Source organism: Ursus maritimus, unplaced genomic scaffold, assembly GCF_017311325.1.
Source record: "Ursus maritimus isolate PB19 unplaced genomic scaffold, ASM1731132v1 scaffold_23, whole genome shotgun sequence".
Taxonomy (NCBI): Eukaryota; Metazoa; Chordata; class Mammalia; order Carnivora; family Ursidae; genus Ursus; species Ursus maritimus.
In genome coordinates this window covers 5,989,472-6,006,400 of record NW_024424786.1, presented here as the reverse complement: position 1 = coordinate 6,006,400, position 16,929 = coordinate 5,989,472, and the positions used below count along the sequence as shown (strand labels likewise).

At 40.9% G+C, this 16,929-nt stretch overlaps 1 protein-coding gene across 1 annotated transcript in view; it reads left to right on the top strand.

Moving 5' to 3' along the window:
* The first annotated feature begins 6,733 nt into the window (after positions 1-6,733).
* Positions 6,734-16,929, top strand: part of PIK3C2A (phosphatidylinositol-4-phosphate 3-kinase catalytic subunit type 2 alpha) — a 101,102-nt gene continuing 90,906 nt past the window's right edge. Inside the window, exon 1 of the mRNA XM_040638860.1 lies at positions 6,734-6,862. The gene's annotated coding sequence lies outside the window, so the exon portion shown is untranslated. The remainder of the gene's footprint in view (positions 6,863-16,929) is intronic.

Genomic DNA, 16,929 nt, shown 5'->3' with positions numbered 1-16,929 from the left:
TCTGGGAGAAGTTGAGGATGGTAGTGGTAAAAAGCTTAGGCTTTGGACTAAATAAAACAGTATCTGTAATGCTGAACACAATGCCTAACAGTAAGACCTCAATAGATAGAAGGAAGCTATAATTATAAAACAATTTGAAAACACTCTGAGATAGGAGGTAATTGAGGGCTAAATTGAGTAAGTAATTAGATGTTAGGATTTCAGACGACAAGGAGATTACTGTCAGCTCAGTGACCATAATTAAAAATCAGGACCCATCATATGGGACAATGGGTTAAAAAAATCTGTTAATATATCCATGTGAAAAAATTTACAAAGCTCAACAGATTTTAAAAATCTTTCAGCCACCGACTTACATGGTTGCCGTTATTGGAAATATTTAAATTCCATGTAGTCCCAAATATCCTGAGCTATTTTGAGTCCTTTGTAGCAGTCCTCATGCTTTCATCTCTGTCTGAAGCATTATTTCCTACCCTTACCTAATTAATGCCTTACTCAGTCTTCAGAGCTACTTCCTCTTCTCCAGTGGGGCCGGGTGCTCCTCTGTTGGCACCAGTGTGCAATTTCACCATAACTTTTACCACAGTGTATTGACGTTTTCTATTTGTGTACCTTTTGTGTTTTTTCTTTTCTGCTTTTGGGTTTACTAGACCATAGGCTTTTCAAGGGCAGGATCATACTGTATTCATCTTTGTTTCCCTTGTACCCAGCCTGGCTTCTGGCTGATCACAATTAACATTTATTGAACCCAACTGAATCTAATATTAGGATTATGCTAGAAAATCCTGGACTAGAAAATCCTTGAAGGACTGATAACATAAAACACCCCACCACAACCTTAAAACAGGTTTATAATGTAAGAACTAATCACAACCCCATCCTTCATCATACCCTCTGAATCTGCACAACTCCACATACTTCCAAATCAACCACCTTTTCTTTTGTCACTCAGTTTCTAATAAAAATTATTAGCATCCATTTTCATGCCAAAATTACTAAGCTCTTACATTTTCCTCTTTTTTAATTTGAAAGTAATACATGCTCATGGTAACAAAATCAACCTGTACAAAAGGAGTCTACAGTAAAAAGGCTCCCTCCTATATGCTGACTTCCAGCCTCTCAGGAGTTCTTCACAGACACAGACACACTATCAATTTCTTGGGCGTCCTTCCCAAGGTATCCTATTTTGTTACAGCACACTCTAGTTTTTCTACATAAATACTAGCATTTCATAAACTATGTGGCAACTTGGCTTTTTCCTTTAACAAAATATTGAAGATTATTCCACATCGGAATTTTTTTTCTTATCAGTCCATCTTTTCAACAGCTACATAGCATTCCATTTCCCATTTTATGACATAGCATAACCTATTTAACCCATTCCCTATTGTTGGAAATTTAGGTTGCTTTTACTCTTTTCCTACTCTATAATTATTATGGGTTGAATTGTGTTACCCCCAAAATTCAAATGTTGAAGTCCTAACCCTTAATATCTTAGAATGTGACCTTATTTGGAGATAGGTTCCTTATAATCAAGTTAAAATGAGGTCATTTAGGGTGGGCCCTAATACAGTCTGACTGGTATCCTTATAAGAAGGGTAAGGTTGGACAGAGACATTTAAGAGGGAAGATGATAAGAAGACACAGGGAGACAATAGCCATCTGTAAGCCAAGGAAAGAGGCCCAGAACAGATACTTTCCTTATGGCTGTCAGAATGAACCAACCTTGCCAACACATTGATTTCAGACTTCTAGCCTCCAGGACTGTGAGACAATAAATGTTTAAGCCGCTCAGTTTGTGGTACTTTGTTATGGCAGCCCTAGCAAACTAATATGATAATGCTTCAGTGAATATCCTTGTATATATCTTTCTTTTCACAAAGATGCAAGTATACTGGTAGAAGTCATAGAAGTAAATTTATAGAAAGATACGTCTGTATCTTTCACATAGCCTTTTCTTTGCCTAGAATGCCCTTCCTCCTGAGATGCTCCTGAAAAACTCCAATATAACCACTTCAAGTGCTACCTCTTCTGTGAAACCTGCTATGGTGGCCAGCTTCTAGGATGGCTCCCAGTGATCCCCCACCTCCTAGTATGCAAGTCTTCATGTATGCCTCACCTTTGTGCATTCCCCTCCTCTTGAACATGGACTTGGACTTACTGACTCTGCTAATGAATAGAGTACGGCAGAAGTGATGGGACCTCACTTCTGAGATTAGGTTACAGAGACTGTAGCTTCTGTTCAGGGATGCTTTCTCTCACACACTGTTGCTCTCTCCTGGTCATTTATGTTGGGGGAAACCAGCTGCCATGTTGTGGGGCAGCCCTGTGGAGAGACCCATGTTTCAAGAGATCAAGACCTTCTAACAACCCCATGGGTGAAAATGAAAGTGGATCTCTCTTCATTCAAGTTTTTAGGTGAGACCAGCAACAGATAGCTTGACTGTAACCTCATGAGAAACTTTAAAGCAGGGGCACCTGGGTAGCACAGTGGTTAAGCATCTGCCTTCGGCTCAGGGCGTGATCCCAGCGTTCTGGGTTTGAGCCCCACATCAGGCTCCTCCACTAACAGCCTGCTTCTTCCTCTCCCACTCCCCCTCCCCCTGCTTGTGTTCCCTCTCTCGCTGGCTCTCTCTGTCAAATAAACAAATAAAATCTTTAAAAAAAAAAGGAAACTTTAAAGCAGAATTGTTCATCTAAGCCACACCTGGATTCCTGACCAAAGGAACTGTGAGATATTTAATTTTTGTTGCTTTAAGCTACTGAGTTTTGGGGTAATTTGATACACAGCAATAGATAACTAATTACCTTCCACCCTCCCCTCTTTTTCCCCAAGCTTCCAGTTACTTAAACATATCTCTAGTAATGCTCACTACATCATACTTTTTTCTAAATCTCTCTCCTCTACTTGACTCTCTCCAAGGACAAAAGCCCTGGCTCAGCTTTATATTTACTGTGCCTTACGCAAAGTTCAAGCCACCATCATCACTTCCCTAGATTGTTGCAATAACCCCCAAACTGGGCTGCCTAAATCCTCTGTAGCCTCACTCCGATACATGCTCTATGCTCTATCCAGCCGTAAGAAATCTTTTTGAAAATGCAACTTGGATCATTTGAGAGTTGAAACTCCTTCTCCTCATTCTTAGGATAAAGACCTAAATTCTTAATATAACCTCCCAGGCCCAGCATGATCTGCTTGCCTCACCACCAAATCTAAAGCCACTTCCCTCTTGTTCCCAGTACAACAGCAACACTAGCTTCCCAGTTCCTCAGTTGAACTACGCTCCTTCCTCCCTCAATGTCTTTGCACACACTGTCCCTCTGCCTGGGATGCTTTCTACTTCATCCTCACTCAATTTCTACTCATCCCTTAGATCTCAGCTCAACGCCACTTCCTCAGGGAAGGCCTTTCTGCCTTCCATTCTAAAACAAAGAGCCCTGTAGTTTTCCTTCATACCACTTACCACAATTTAGATAAATGACTAATTAGGTGTTTAATGTTTGTCTCCCCTGTTGAACTTGGACTCTAAGCTCTATGAGAGCAGGGACACTCGTCTTGCTCACTACTGTATCCCCAGCACAGACAATAGTGCCTGATATATTGAAAACAGGGGCTCAATACTTTTATTTTGCTGAATGAATGACAAGGCAAACATTTCCTATTCCTCTACAAACTTCATATCCTTTCTTTATCTACACATTTAATGTGTGTGTGTGTGGTGTCTAAATTCTAGTTAGTTGACAATACAGTTCAATATTGGTTTCAGGTGTAGAGTTCAGTGGTTCATCACTTACATAGAACACCCAGTGTTCATCATAACAAGTGCCCTCCTTAATACCCATCCCTCATCTAGCCCATCCCTCACCCACCTCCTTCCATCAACGCTGTTGGTTCTCTATCATTAAGAGTCTCTCATGATTTGTTTCTCTCTCTCTTTTCCCCCATCCTGTATGTTCATCTGTTCTGTTTTTTAAATTCCACCTATGAGAGAAATCATATGGTATTTTTCTTTCTCTGACTTATCTCACTTAGCATTATACACTCTAGCTCCATCCACGTCATTGTAAATGGCAAGATTTGTCTTTCTGTTGGCTGAGTAGTATTCCATTGTATATTTATATACCACATCTTCTTTATCCATTCATTAGTTGATGGACATCTGGGCGCTTTCTATAGTTCGGCTATTACACATTTAATGTTCTTAATGTCATTTCTCTATGACTCTGTTATCTGCCTTAGGTGATCTCTAAGAAGTAGAAACCACAGGTTTTAAGTTGTGTGGTATAGGACCCAGCAGGGTTGGGGATTCAACACTGGGAAAGGAAAGTGAAGAACTGGTTTACCGATAAATGGCCTTTAGTTGCTATTTTATTGCTGTTAAAATCTCCATGGCCTTTTGGGGGCAGAGTGAAGATAAAAGAGCATGGGCCTTACAGTTAGACCTGCGTTTGGAATCCAGTGGTACCATTTAGTATTTGTGCGACTATAGGCAAATTCCTTATCCTCTCTGTTCTTCAAATTTCTCAGCTACGAAATGAGGCTATAATAATGGCACCACTATTTAAAGTTGTTAGAGGAGCTCAGTGACTTGTAACTAAGAAGAGGGCCTGACCTTAGCAAATGCTCAGTAAATATCAGCCACTCTTTTTTTTTTTTTTTTTTTTAATACCTGTAGTAAGACAAGGTTGCCCATTTCTCATTTGGTTCTAGAAGAAGTTTGGGAATATTTGTGGTGCTGTTAAATTCTCTGTGGGAGGTTGGGATTGGAACACTTAAAAATATAATGCCTCCTCCTCAATTCTTTTCTCTACTTTCAAATCTTAATGTTGAAGCTAGTAGGAGAGAGAGAAATGGCTGCCAGCTATGTTCTCTTCGGTTCCAAATGACAGCAGCACCAGTCTGTCCTAAAAATTTGTGTTTCTACTGCTGACACATCCATCTTCATACACCCGTTGCCAGAGAGATGAGCTGCTAAGGGATGACTACTAGGTCAGACTCTTGACACCTGGCAATTTGTGAATGCTGGTTTTTTGGAATCTGGAGAAACATCAAACTCCCTTTCTCTTCTTATTGGGACCTTTCTCGTCAATCAGAGGCTACTAAGTATTGGCCATTTGAGAGGCATAATAAAGTCACTCATCAAGGGCCTTGTGCTGCTGGGACCCAGAGAAAATATTTCTCATAAGAAAAAAATATAAGAAAGATAAAAAAAAAAAAAAAAGTCAAACAGTTCATCTTCCCAAAAGACACAGTGTTCTCTCAAAGCCTCTTCCTTCTTTTCTGAAGGCACACTCAGTTCTGGAGCAGAAGCTAGGAAACCAGCTGAGATAAATCGTTTTCCCCTCCCCTTTTAATCTTGTGAAAGAGCTGCCAATTCTAGAAATTCCTCCTTTGATGAGAAGATAAAGCAGAACAATGTTGTGGAACTAAACAGATTCCTAAGGGACATTCTTCTAGGGTGTGTAAAGTCTGCCTGGAAGTGGGGGGGAGGGGAGGAAGAGATGGAAACCCAGGAGTAGGAAGGGTGGGTGAACAAGAGCTGGTAGCCTCAGCCTCAAGGAATACAGTTGCTTCTAGGCTTCTCCATAGAGTAGCAACTCTGTCCAGTCTCATTTCCTGGGAGGTGTAGGCATGTTTATTAGAGTGATGAGAGGTTTTCATCCATTTCACATCCACCCTACAAAAAAAAAAAAAAAGAGAGAGAGAGAGGGAGAGAGAGAAAGAGAGAGAGAGAGAGAAAAGATTTTTCCCATTATTTGTTGGAGGGAAGTTTCTACTTACAGCCTTCTCACAATTAAAAAAAAATGTATTTTTGTTGTGGTCGTTTTTTACTGAGAATCGCAGCCCAAATCAGTCTACCACATTAGATTGTAAGCCTGTGGAAGGAGGGTATCCCCTTCTCTTACTGTTTAAGGGACAATCTGTTGTAAAATGCTACCAACTGTAGTCAGAACTGAATTTGAATCCTGCTCCCAGCTTCATTATCTATAAATGGGGATAATTTTCCTATCTGCTTGACATGGTTATGTAATTTTAAAATCGGACATGTAAGGCCTAAACTTTACAAGCATAATCTCATTCAATTCTCATGAGGCAGGCATTATTTGGAGATTGTATGCAAAGATACTTGGTAATGTGGAGAAGAGCCGTCTGGCTGTGAGTTATCATTGAGCTATCTTCCTTACCTGGCTGAGGAGGATTAAATGAGACATCGATGTGAAAGAGCTTTACGCAATCCACGTGATGGGCTGCTAATTACACTCCCCACAGCACCTGATCCACCGTGAGCAGTCGGTAAATGCTGCTTGGAGTGCATGATTTTATATCTTGCCTGTTCCTTTCAGTTTTCCAGTCACAAACTAACCTCGCCGCGGCCTGGGGCCAAAACCACGAATTTGGGAAACACAGCCAGGCTGGAGGAGACTGCCGAGTCCCTGGAGAGGGCACGGGAACAATAGAGTACTTCGGCGGTTGGCGGACGCCGGGCCGAAGAGACCGGCTGGGGTCCCCGAAGGTTCACCCCCAACCCCTGGTCTGGTGCTACAGAAACGTCTTGAGCCAACTCGGCATTTCCCAGGGGAAGCGGCAACCAGGCCCCCCACTACCCGAGCTCTAGCCTCGCGGGACGCGCCCAAGCCCCGCCCACTACTCAGGTAGGCCGTCTGTACAAGCCAATCCGCTAGAAGCCTGGGCTCGGAAGGCGGTGCTTCCCTGGTCGGAAGTGACGTCCGGTGCTTGGCTGGCCGCGGAGTCCGCCGAGACTCTTGGCGGCGGCTGAGGCGGCCGGGAGGGAAATGGCTCGGACCGTGGCTGCTGCGGCGGCTTGGGTTGTGGTGGAGGCAGAGGCTCGGGCAGCGTGAGGTGAGGAGTGGTCGGTGTGGCGGGGGCAGATACCTGGGACCCTGCTGTCCAAGGGCAGCAAGGGACCCTGGGGAGCCCAGGACGGGAGGGTCCCTTGCCGCGGCCCCCAGTCCGCGGGTGCCCGCCTTTGACCCCCCATCTAGTACTCTTGGCGTTGCCCCAGTCCGGCTCACCTCCCCCGGGCCTTGCTTCCACCCAGACCGTTTTTGACAGCCCCGCCTAAGGTGCGAGGGGCCGGGGCCCCCTTTAGGCCCCTCTTGGCGGGGGCTGGGAGGTGGTGTGCCTGGGAGTTAGTTTTGTCCCAAGGAGGAGGGGAGACCCCCACCCCCACCCCTGTCCTTCAGTACGGGGCCGGAGTCACTGTGACCGGTCCTATTCTCTTGTTGAGTTGTTAGATTCTGGCGAAGTGTGTTGCACTTCTCAGCTGTGCCCCCCGCTTCACCTCCTTGTCCCATCTCCAGCTTTTGGGATAATGATTTTTTTCTTCTCACTTCTCCCCGTTTGCCTTTTTGCCGCGAATCCACTTGCCTCGGGAAAACAGTATTATTTAAGTGTGTGTTTAGCGCATCATCTTTCCGGGAGTGCGGTCAGATTAAAAATATTTGCTTAACTCTTCCTGAGTGACGGAGGAACAATACATAATTGAAGAAAAAAATCACATACTTATTTTCCTCACTAAATGGTTTGGCTTTAAAAAGGAGATTCTCTAGCTGTGGAAATTTTTTCGGGGGGAGCAGGGATTGAGGAGGGAAATGGGGAAAAAAAAACTGAGGAGGAAAGTCTGGGGATAAAGAACGTAGAAGAGAGAGCCTTCTTCCCTTCTGTTAATTAGCCTGATAGAAGTTGGGGTTGTAATTATAGTTTTATTTTGAACAGTGGGTGTTGAATTGAGAGTAAGGAAGGAGGTCTTCGTCTTTGAACAAGATTACCTATTAAAGAGGTACCCTAAAATCTTTTCCGGTGGGTGTCGGAAAAGCTGAGCTGGGAAAATTGTTTAATATATTGGAGTATCAAAGCCACAGCTTAGAAGAGATGTAGAAAAAGGAAAGCTGTTAGAAGAGCTGTGAAGACATAAAGGGGAAGTCTGGAGGTCCGGGAACACTGATTCCAGAAGAGACTTTGTACCTCTGCCTCCTTGGCTTGTGATTAAGTCCCCACAGGAGATTCCTTTTAGCATTGTGCCATACTTGGTGTTAGTGCTCTTGTTCACCGTGGCAAATTAGACCTAGTTGAGGTCTATTCAGTTGAAGATAATCGCTAGTTTAATAGTAAGACCATTTTTGAGTACTGAAAAGCATTATGACTGAGAATAGATATTACTGTTAAACTTAATTCAAAAGTGACTTTAGATAGCTACCAAGCATATATATATATATATTGAGATATTTCTACAAGTAATTTAACCTGAATATTCTGAAGCATTTCTTTTCTTATGAAAATCTGTTTTGCGTGCATGTTGCTTGCAGTTTTTCTTGGCAAGCAATGTATTTTAATGTTTTCATCCATAGGTTTCACAACTTTTTCTGTTTCATGGAACATGAAAGTTGATGTGCTTGTATTTAGGAGTTAGAAACTAACTTTAAGTAATTAGCTGTGTATTAAGCATCTGATTCTTTGTTTCTCCCTTCTGTCATGAATGGTTCTAAAATTTTCTGTTGAAGATTGTTGCATCAGTTCCATGTCCAGGAATCTTTCTTTAATCTAGCAGAATGTTTTTGCACTTGTAAGCACATTCAATAAGTGAACTTAACACCTAAAGAGGGTGTTGAATTTCCCAAGAGTTCAGAGTTATCAGAGCATCAGACCAAACTTTTCAGAGCAGCAGTGCAAAGCACTTTTTTTTAATGCTTTTGTTACTTACTTTGATAATAAAAATTATCCATTTTATTATATTTCCCATGTTTCAAGAATAAATTAAGGCAGGTACATGATAAAGGTGAATTAGTTTTAGTACTCTGCATTTACATAGTACATGATTTGATTTGTTGTATCTGAGTACGGCTAAAAATTAACTCTCTGAAAGATTTTGTTTTCAGAGGGCCTGCAAGGATGCCTGGCACTGCAGTGGTTTGAGGGATAGAAAAAATGATACACACAGATTATGACAGTATGGTTATAAGGGCAGCAGTAAATTCATAGTACTAAAAAGAATGTGATCACATGGGCTAGAGAAGGGGAATGAGTGCATATAAGGAAGATGATGCTCAAATTGAGTCTTAAAGGATGAATTTCTTCTGTTAATGAGGGTGGGATAGGGTGATCAGGTTCTGGGGTGCCTGGGTGGCTCAGTTGGTTAAGGTTAAGTGTCTGCCTTTCGCTCAGGTCATGATCCCAGGATCAAACCCTATGGGCTCCCTGCTCAGCAGGAAAGCTGCTGCTTCCTCTCCCTCTGCCCCTCCCCTCCACTTGTGCTGTCTCTCTCTCAAATGAATAAATAAAATTAAAAAAAAAAAAAGTGATCAGTTTCCAGACCTTGCTGTGATACTACCAAGCAGTGAGATATATTAAGCAAGCTGCTTACTCTGGTACCCATTTTTTAATTTAGGAGTTTATATCTAAGTTAATGCTGTCCAGTAGAAATACTAAATGAGAGCCACTTATGTAAGATATTTTACCTTTTTTTTTGTTTTTGTTTTTGGTACATCTTTGAAATCTGGTGTCTATCTTACACATCTCACTTTGGACTGGGCACGTTTCAAGCACTCAATAGCTGCTTGTAGTTAGTAGCTACCATATTGAACAATGCAGATACACAGTATGAAAACTCTGCTTTTCTATCTTGGATTCCTGCTTGAAAAACAAAAGCAACTCCTATAAGAAATGTATTACCAGTAATTTATAATTTATCATTTTGATGGTATTCATACATGAATCTTTTTTTATTGGGATTATGGTTATACTTGGGAATGATATTGCTATAGGATATCTTTCAGGTTGTTCACAGGCTTAAAGTGAGACTAGAAGAAAATTTGTTTTCCCTGTTCCCTGCTGGAGTCAGAGTTTTGATGTTTTGTGCATTTATGTATATGTCGTATCCATCTTTTTGTCTGCAGTCCATTATTTACAACTGATGGATTCAAAACACAATGGGAGAGTGCACATTGACGTTTTAGGCAGCTGAAAAGATTTGTGCAATTTTAAACTATTTTATGGGTTTCCTAAGATTTTTAATTTAGCTATTTGGGTACAAAAGTGAGTAGGATTTTTCATTTTTATTTTATTTCTTTAAAGATTTTATTTATTTGTCAGATAGAGCACACGTGTGCCAGCGCGTGAGCACAAGCAGGGGGAGTGGCAGACAGAGGGAGAAGCAGGCTCCCCATGCAGGACAACATCCCAGGACCCTAGGATCATGACCTGAGCTGAAGGCAGACGCTTACCCAGTGAGCCACCCAGGTATCCTGAGAGTGGGATTTAAAAAAAAATAAGCTTACTGTCCTCACTTAAAGATGATGAATTTTAGGCTCAGGAAGATTAAGCAGCTGAATCATGATTACAGTTAGTGAACGGCAGAACTAGGTTTTGAACCCCAGTATGTTGGGGTCAAGCCCCTTGTTTTGCTTCCCTGTGCCACGCTGGCTGACTGTGTATGGGATTTTTAAACACTCTTGATTTTAATAGATTTGAAAGCAATTATTATTGGTTTAGCAGCTATGTCTCTCTCTTTTTTTTTAATCTTTACACTCAACATGGCGAGATCAAGAACTGCATGCTGTACCCACTGTGCCAGCCAGACAACCCTTGAGTAAAGAGTTTATTATTTTATTTATTTATTTATTTATTTATTCATTCATTCATTCATTCATTTTAAAGATTGTATTTATTTGACAGAGAGAAGGAGAGCACAAGTAGGGGGAGTAGCAGGCAGAGGGAGAACTGAGCTCCCTGCTCAGAGGGAGAAGCAGACTCCCCACTGAACAGGGAGCCCAATGTGGGGCTTGACATAATGCTGGGATCATGACCTGAGCCGAAGGCATACACTTAACGACTGAGCCACCCAGGCGCCGCAAAGAGTTTAGATCTTAAACTGTTACTGTAGGAAGAAGGTGATGAGGTTTCAGGGACAGAGTTATTTCAATGCACAGGGAACAACTTGGGGAAAAACTTAGATAAGAGAAAATAAAATACAGGTTTAAGGAAGGATTTGTGAATTCTGTTTGAAAAAAATAAGGACAGGGCAGAGGTGAAGTAAGGTAAGAATCAGACCTCTGCAATAAAGAACTTAGAGGCCAGTGGTCAGAACTTTTACATTGGTGATTCAGGAAATCTTAGCATAGGCTGTGAACTTGTGGCTTGAGTAGCATGGAAAACATGGTTAAGAGAACTGAAGGAGAAGTTGGTGACTCTAAACAAGCAGCCAAGTAATTGTGAGTTCCTGTTGTGAAATGAGTAGGGGTTTGGTAAGTAATTTGACTGTGAGAAGAAAAAGGAATAGGCAGTGTTAAGAATATTGGTTAAAAAAATTTGCAGTATGGGAAATCATAATTGAAATAGGCTATTTAAAAAATATTTTCCTATAAAAACAGAAATTGGTAGTTTATCTTCAAGAAAGTATCAGTGGAGGCAGGGAGACATCAAGTATTAAAGTTCTGTTATGGGGTCTGGCTAAGTTGTCAGAGCATGTGACTCTTGATTTTGGGGTTGTGAGTTTGAGCCCCATTTTGGGTGTGGAGCCTACTTAAAAAAAAAAAAAACTAAGTTCTGTGGAATGAAAGGGAAAAACAAAGACAAAAGCCTCTTTCAAGATAAAAGGGTAGGGAAAATGAGAGGAGACAATAGAGGGAAATCAATGCAGGTACTTTGCCTTCTGGTGAGGTGGGAAAAGAATGTGGATGTTGGAGTGATATACACAGAAAAAACACCTGTCTAATTAGGAAACCGGAAAACATTTTTTCAGATGTTTTATTTGCAGGTTAGGGAATTATGCGAAGCATGTATTTTACCCAAGATAAGCTCTGAAAGAGACCCAGTTATATTTATAAACAAAACCATAGTGCTGTGAGTATCCATAACCAAGTTGATTTATTAAATCCCTTTATATGTGTTCATAACATAATTTATTACTGTTCTGACCTCTCTTTTTAGTTTAGTTTAGTATATATCTTTTAGACTACAGTGCTGAGTTTGGAAAAGGTGGTCTTTGGCTCCAGGGAATGTAATAGCCTGGATCTCATAATGACATCTGTCAGACTGGAATTCTGCCTGTATTGAAATGTATGACATGACCCTGTAACTATTTAGAGTTTTTTTAAAAAATCAGATTTATTGAGATACAATTTACTTATAGTAAAATTCATTTGTTTTAGGTATCAGCTGTAGAAGTTGAAGATTGTGACAGCTTTTATTGCCACCACCACAATTATGATACAAAATATTTCTGTCACTCCAAAAAGTATCCTTATTCTCCTTTGTAATCAGTCTCTTTCACTTACTCTCCAGACAACTGATTTTTTTTTAATGATTTTTTATTATATTATGTTAGTCACCATACAGTACATCCCCGGTTTCCGATGTAGGGCTCGATAATTCATTAGCAGACAACTGATTTTTTTTTTATTCCTGTAGTTTTGCCTTCCCAGAATGTCCTGTAAATTGGCATCATATGTTATATTCATCCTTTTTTTTTTTAAACAAATGTTCATCTGCAACTCAGGAAGTCATTCCTCCCCCAGTTTTTTTTTTTAAGGTGGTTTTGTTTTGTTTTGTTTTGTTAGTAATATACACTCAACGTGGGGCTTGAACACACACCCCCAAGATCAAGAATCACATGCTCTTCTGATTGAGCCAACCAGGCGCTCCAACCTTTGAGTCTGACTTCTTTCACTTGGCATAATGCTTTTGAGAGTCAGTGAAACACCACATTTTGTATATCCGTTTTTTGATGGACAGTTGGGCTGCTGCTACCTTTTAGCTATTGTGAGTACTGCTGTGAGCATTAGTGTACAGTTACTCTGTTTTAATTCTTTTGGGTGTATATATCTAGGAGTGGAATTGCTGGGTCATATGGAAATTCTATGTTTAATTTATTGAGGAGACACCAAAGTGTTTTCCAAAGTGGCTGCACCATCTTACATTGCCATCAACAAAGTATGAGGGTTTCAATTTTTCCACATCCTTATCAACACTTACTTTCCATTTTTAAAATTTTAGTCATTCGAGTAGATATGAAGTGGTATCTCATTGTGGTTTTGGTTTGCATTTCCTTAAAGAATGATATTGAATATCTTCCCATGTGATTATTGGTGATAAGCTGCCTTTTTTTTTTTTTTTTTTTAAGATTTATTTATTTGAGAGAGACAGTGTGAAAGAGAGCACAAGCAGTGAGGAGGGGTAGAGGAGGAGGGAGAAGCACACTCCCCACTGAGCAGGGAGCACGATGTAGGGCTCCAGCTCAGGACCCCAGGATCATGACCTGAGCCGAAGGCAGATGCTTAATTGACTGAGCTATCCAGGTGCCCCAAGATTGATTTATTTATTCTAGAGAGCGAGTGAGCATAAGTGGGAGGGGCAGAGGGAGAGAGAATCTCGAGTGGACTCCATGGTGAGCAGGGAGCCTAGTGTAGGGAGGGGTGGGGGGTGGGGGGCAGGCGTGCTCAATCTCATGACCCTGAGATCACAACTTGAGCTGAAACCAGTCAGACACTCAACTGACTGCACCACTCAGGCTCCCCGATAAGCTGCCTTTTTTTAGTGGTATGAATATACTGATGGTTGTTACCATAATTGGAAAGATGTAATACATGTATGTATTATTAGATGTCTGTTGTAAACTAGTTATTATATATATTATTTTATTTAAGCCTGACAACACAGATATGATCTTTTACAGAGGAAGAAACTGAGACAAAGGGAGATTAAGTAGCTTGCTTGAGATTATGCAGTTACTAAGAGGTCTGATATTTGAGCCTCAAGTCTTGCTACTACATCATTTTCTCTTCTTTGTTATCACTGTTCTGTAAAACTACCAATTTAATGCAGTTGGTGTCATTTAAAAACAAGATTTTGTTAGCCATAGAAATTATGGAGCTTTGGGGGAAAATTCCAGAAATAATTCATGTCAGTTTTTCATTATTCCCTTTTTGGGGGTTCTCAGTTGTAACTCAGTTTTATGTTTTTCTATCTTAAGCTATGTTGGAAATGGAGGCATATACATAACATTTAGCACAAAAGCTTACTCTTATTTGTCATGTAGGAATTGGGGTAATGTCAGAGTATATTTAATGATTCACGTGAGATGAATGGACAATAAAGTAGTTCAGAGTTCAGTAATTATCTTCACAAAGCAGTACTACTGTTGGGATTTCGAGTTAGATTGAAAACTGCTTTGTCAGTAAAATGTCTTTTCAACAGCAATCTCTTGATGTAACTGTATTCCCCCTTCCTTGTCCCCCTCCCAAACAGTGATACATATGTGCAGATATAGAATGCATTCTTGGTGAATGCCCTGTTGTGAATCTTTATGTTTAGAATGTTGCTCCTAAGAGCTGAAGGTAGTATAATGACTATCAGGGAGAATCAAGCCCTTTATTAATTGCTTGTAGTACTTGGGCAAAGCATAATTATAAAGTGTGGTATGGAGGTTAAAGAATGTGGGAGCTGGCTAGGCTTATCCATCTTTAAACTTGTGAAGTTTAGGAAGGCTCTTGGCTTTTCCTGTGACTCACCTCTTATGTCCAGGTTATTACTCCAATTTCATCTTTTTCCTGACTATACCATTAAAAATAGTATCCCCTCCCCACAACTAAATCATTTTTATCACGTCACTGTTTATCACGTCACTGCCTTTTTTTTTTTTCCTATCACACATAGTAATTGAATATACTAGTGTTTTTCCTCCTTGGAAATCTATTGTTTAATTATAGAAAGTTCTTGTTGATAGATGTAGATTTTAGAATTTTTTTGAGAATATTTTTTATTTTTGCTAATTGAGTTTGGTGATTTCGCTTATTAATTTTTTGAAGGTTTTTTAATTGATTTATTTGAGAGAAAGAGTGAGCATGAGAGGGGGAGGGCGAGAGGGGGCGAAGGAGAAGCAGACTCCCTGCTGAGTGGGGAGCCCAATGTGGGGCTCGATCAGAGGACCCCGAGATCATGACCTGAGCTGAAGGCAGACTGCTTAACCAACTGAGCCACCCAAGTACCCCACTTATTATTAATTTTTATCAGAAAACATTCCAACCAAAAAAAAGAAAAAAGTTTCACTAAAAATCCAGAGTAAAATTAGGCTTAATTTTTAAAAATTTTGTTCATTAGCCAGCATGTTAGACCATTTGAAATTGTCCCACAGGCATGCCAATTTATCTTTCTCCTTTTTTTCTGTCATAGTTTGTATGTTTCCTATTGATTTGTCTTCAAGTTTACCAGTCTTTTCTAATGCTGTTCAGTCCATCTAATTCTTCGTTTCTGATTTATTTTTCTAGTATTTCTGTTTGATTCTTTTTTCTGGTTTGTTGCATTCAGCTGAAACTGCCACCCCCCTCCTTCATTTTTTCTGCTTAAATCATTTAGTGCTTTCATCCTAATTAGTAATTTCATTCTAAGTTCCTGTTTGATAATTCCAACATTTGGGCCATTGCTGTATCTGCTTATTTCTTTGACCAGGGGTCACATTTTCTTTCTTTTTAAGATTTTATTTATTTATTTGATTTATTTGACAGAGCACAAGCAGGGGGAGCCTCAGGCCGAGGGAGAGGGAGGAGCAGGCTCCCCCCTGAGCAGAGAGCCCTACGTGGGGCTCATGACTTGAGCCGAAGGCAGACACTTAACCCACTGAGCCACCCAGGCGCCCTGGGTCACGTTTTCTTTGTCTCATAATCTTCAATTATATATTAGCACTTAAGTGTACCTTATTCTGTCAGGCCACTAAACTGAGAAAGTCTGATGTATAAGTAAAATGGGTCTGTGCTTTGTTGCAACTTTAATTTGATTCAGTTCACTAGTGGGTTGAAGTACTTTGGGTGGCTGTGATGACTTTTCTTTAGAGGGATTTGGGATCTGAACACTGACTTGATTCTAGAGATTTGTTTTGCAGCCTAGCTGCTAGCTTTTTTTGTTTGTTTGCTTGTTTTTCTTTTTTTGGGTTGCTGGGAAGTCCCTTTGTTCTCTACTTTCTTTGTTCTTGGGTTTCTGTGTCTCCTGGGAGATCTTTGCCTTGCTGCCCTTAGCCCAGCCTCTGGCGGGCACCTGTCTTTCATAAAGGCCTAGAATGCTTTGGAGGGCTTTTTTCTCAGCTCTCCTCACCCATCTCCAGCCCCTGGTAGCTAAAAGCTTGGAGTGCCTCAGGTGGATTTCTCCCCGCTCACTTGCCCAGCCCTCTGGAGGGTGACTACCTTATACTTCAGGGAGGCCCACATACTTCAAGGGAGATCTCTTTCAGCTCTTCTGCCCTGTTTCCAGCTTTCAGTGTGCTACCTCTGCAGTTAGTGAAGACCTGAGGGAAAGAGTTGGTGGATGGGTACAGACTTGTTCCATGCCTGGGACTCTTTATAATTCTTAATCCAGGGCTTTAGACCCCTCAGATTTACCTCCACCACGCCTCAGAATTCTGATCTGTCATGGTAGCCTACGCGTGGCTGTTAAAAGTGTTTATCAAAAGTCTAATGTGTGTTTCCTCTTTCCTGTCACAGTGCATTCTTCTGCTTTTCTGTACCAGGGATGAGAATAACAATGGACCTGCCTCTCCTATGAGAAGTTTATCACTTTTGGGAATTTAACTCATTAGGGTTTGTTTTTGGTTTTTTTTTTTACGATTTTATCTATTTGAGAGAGCGAGAGCACAAGTAGGGGAGAGGGGCAGAGGGAGAGGGAGAAGCAGGACCCTCACTGAGCAGGGAGCCCGACACAGGGCTCAAACTTAGGACTCTGAGATCATGACCTGAGCCCAAGGCAGATGCTTAACCGACTGAGCCACCCAGGCGTCCCTTGGTTAGGGCTTTTAATGTGTGTCCTCTGTTTTCTGATGTCTCTTAAAAGTATTTTTTTAAGCTTATTTAGCTTGCTTTTCATTATTGAAGTAAGACAGTCTCTTGCCACTTTGTATATCCTAATAACAGGAAAATCCCTTTGTT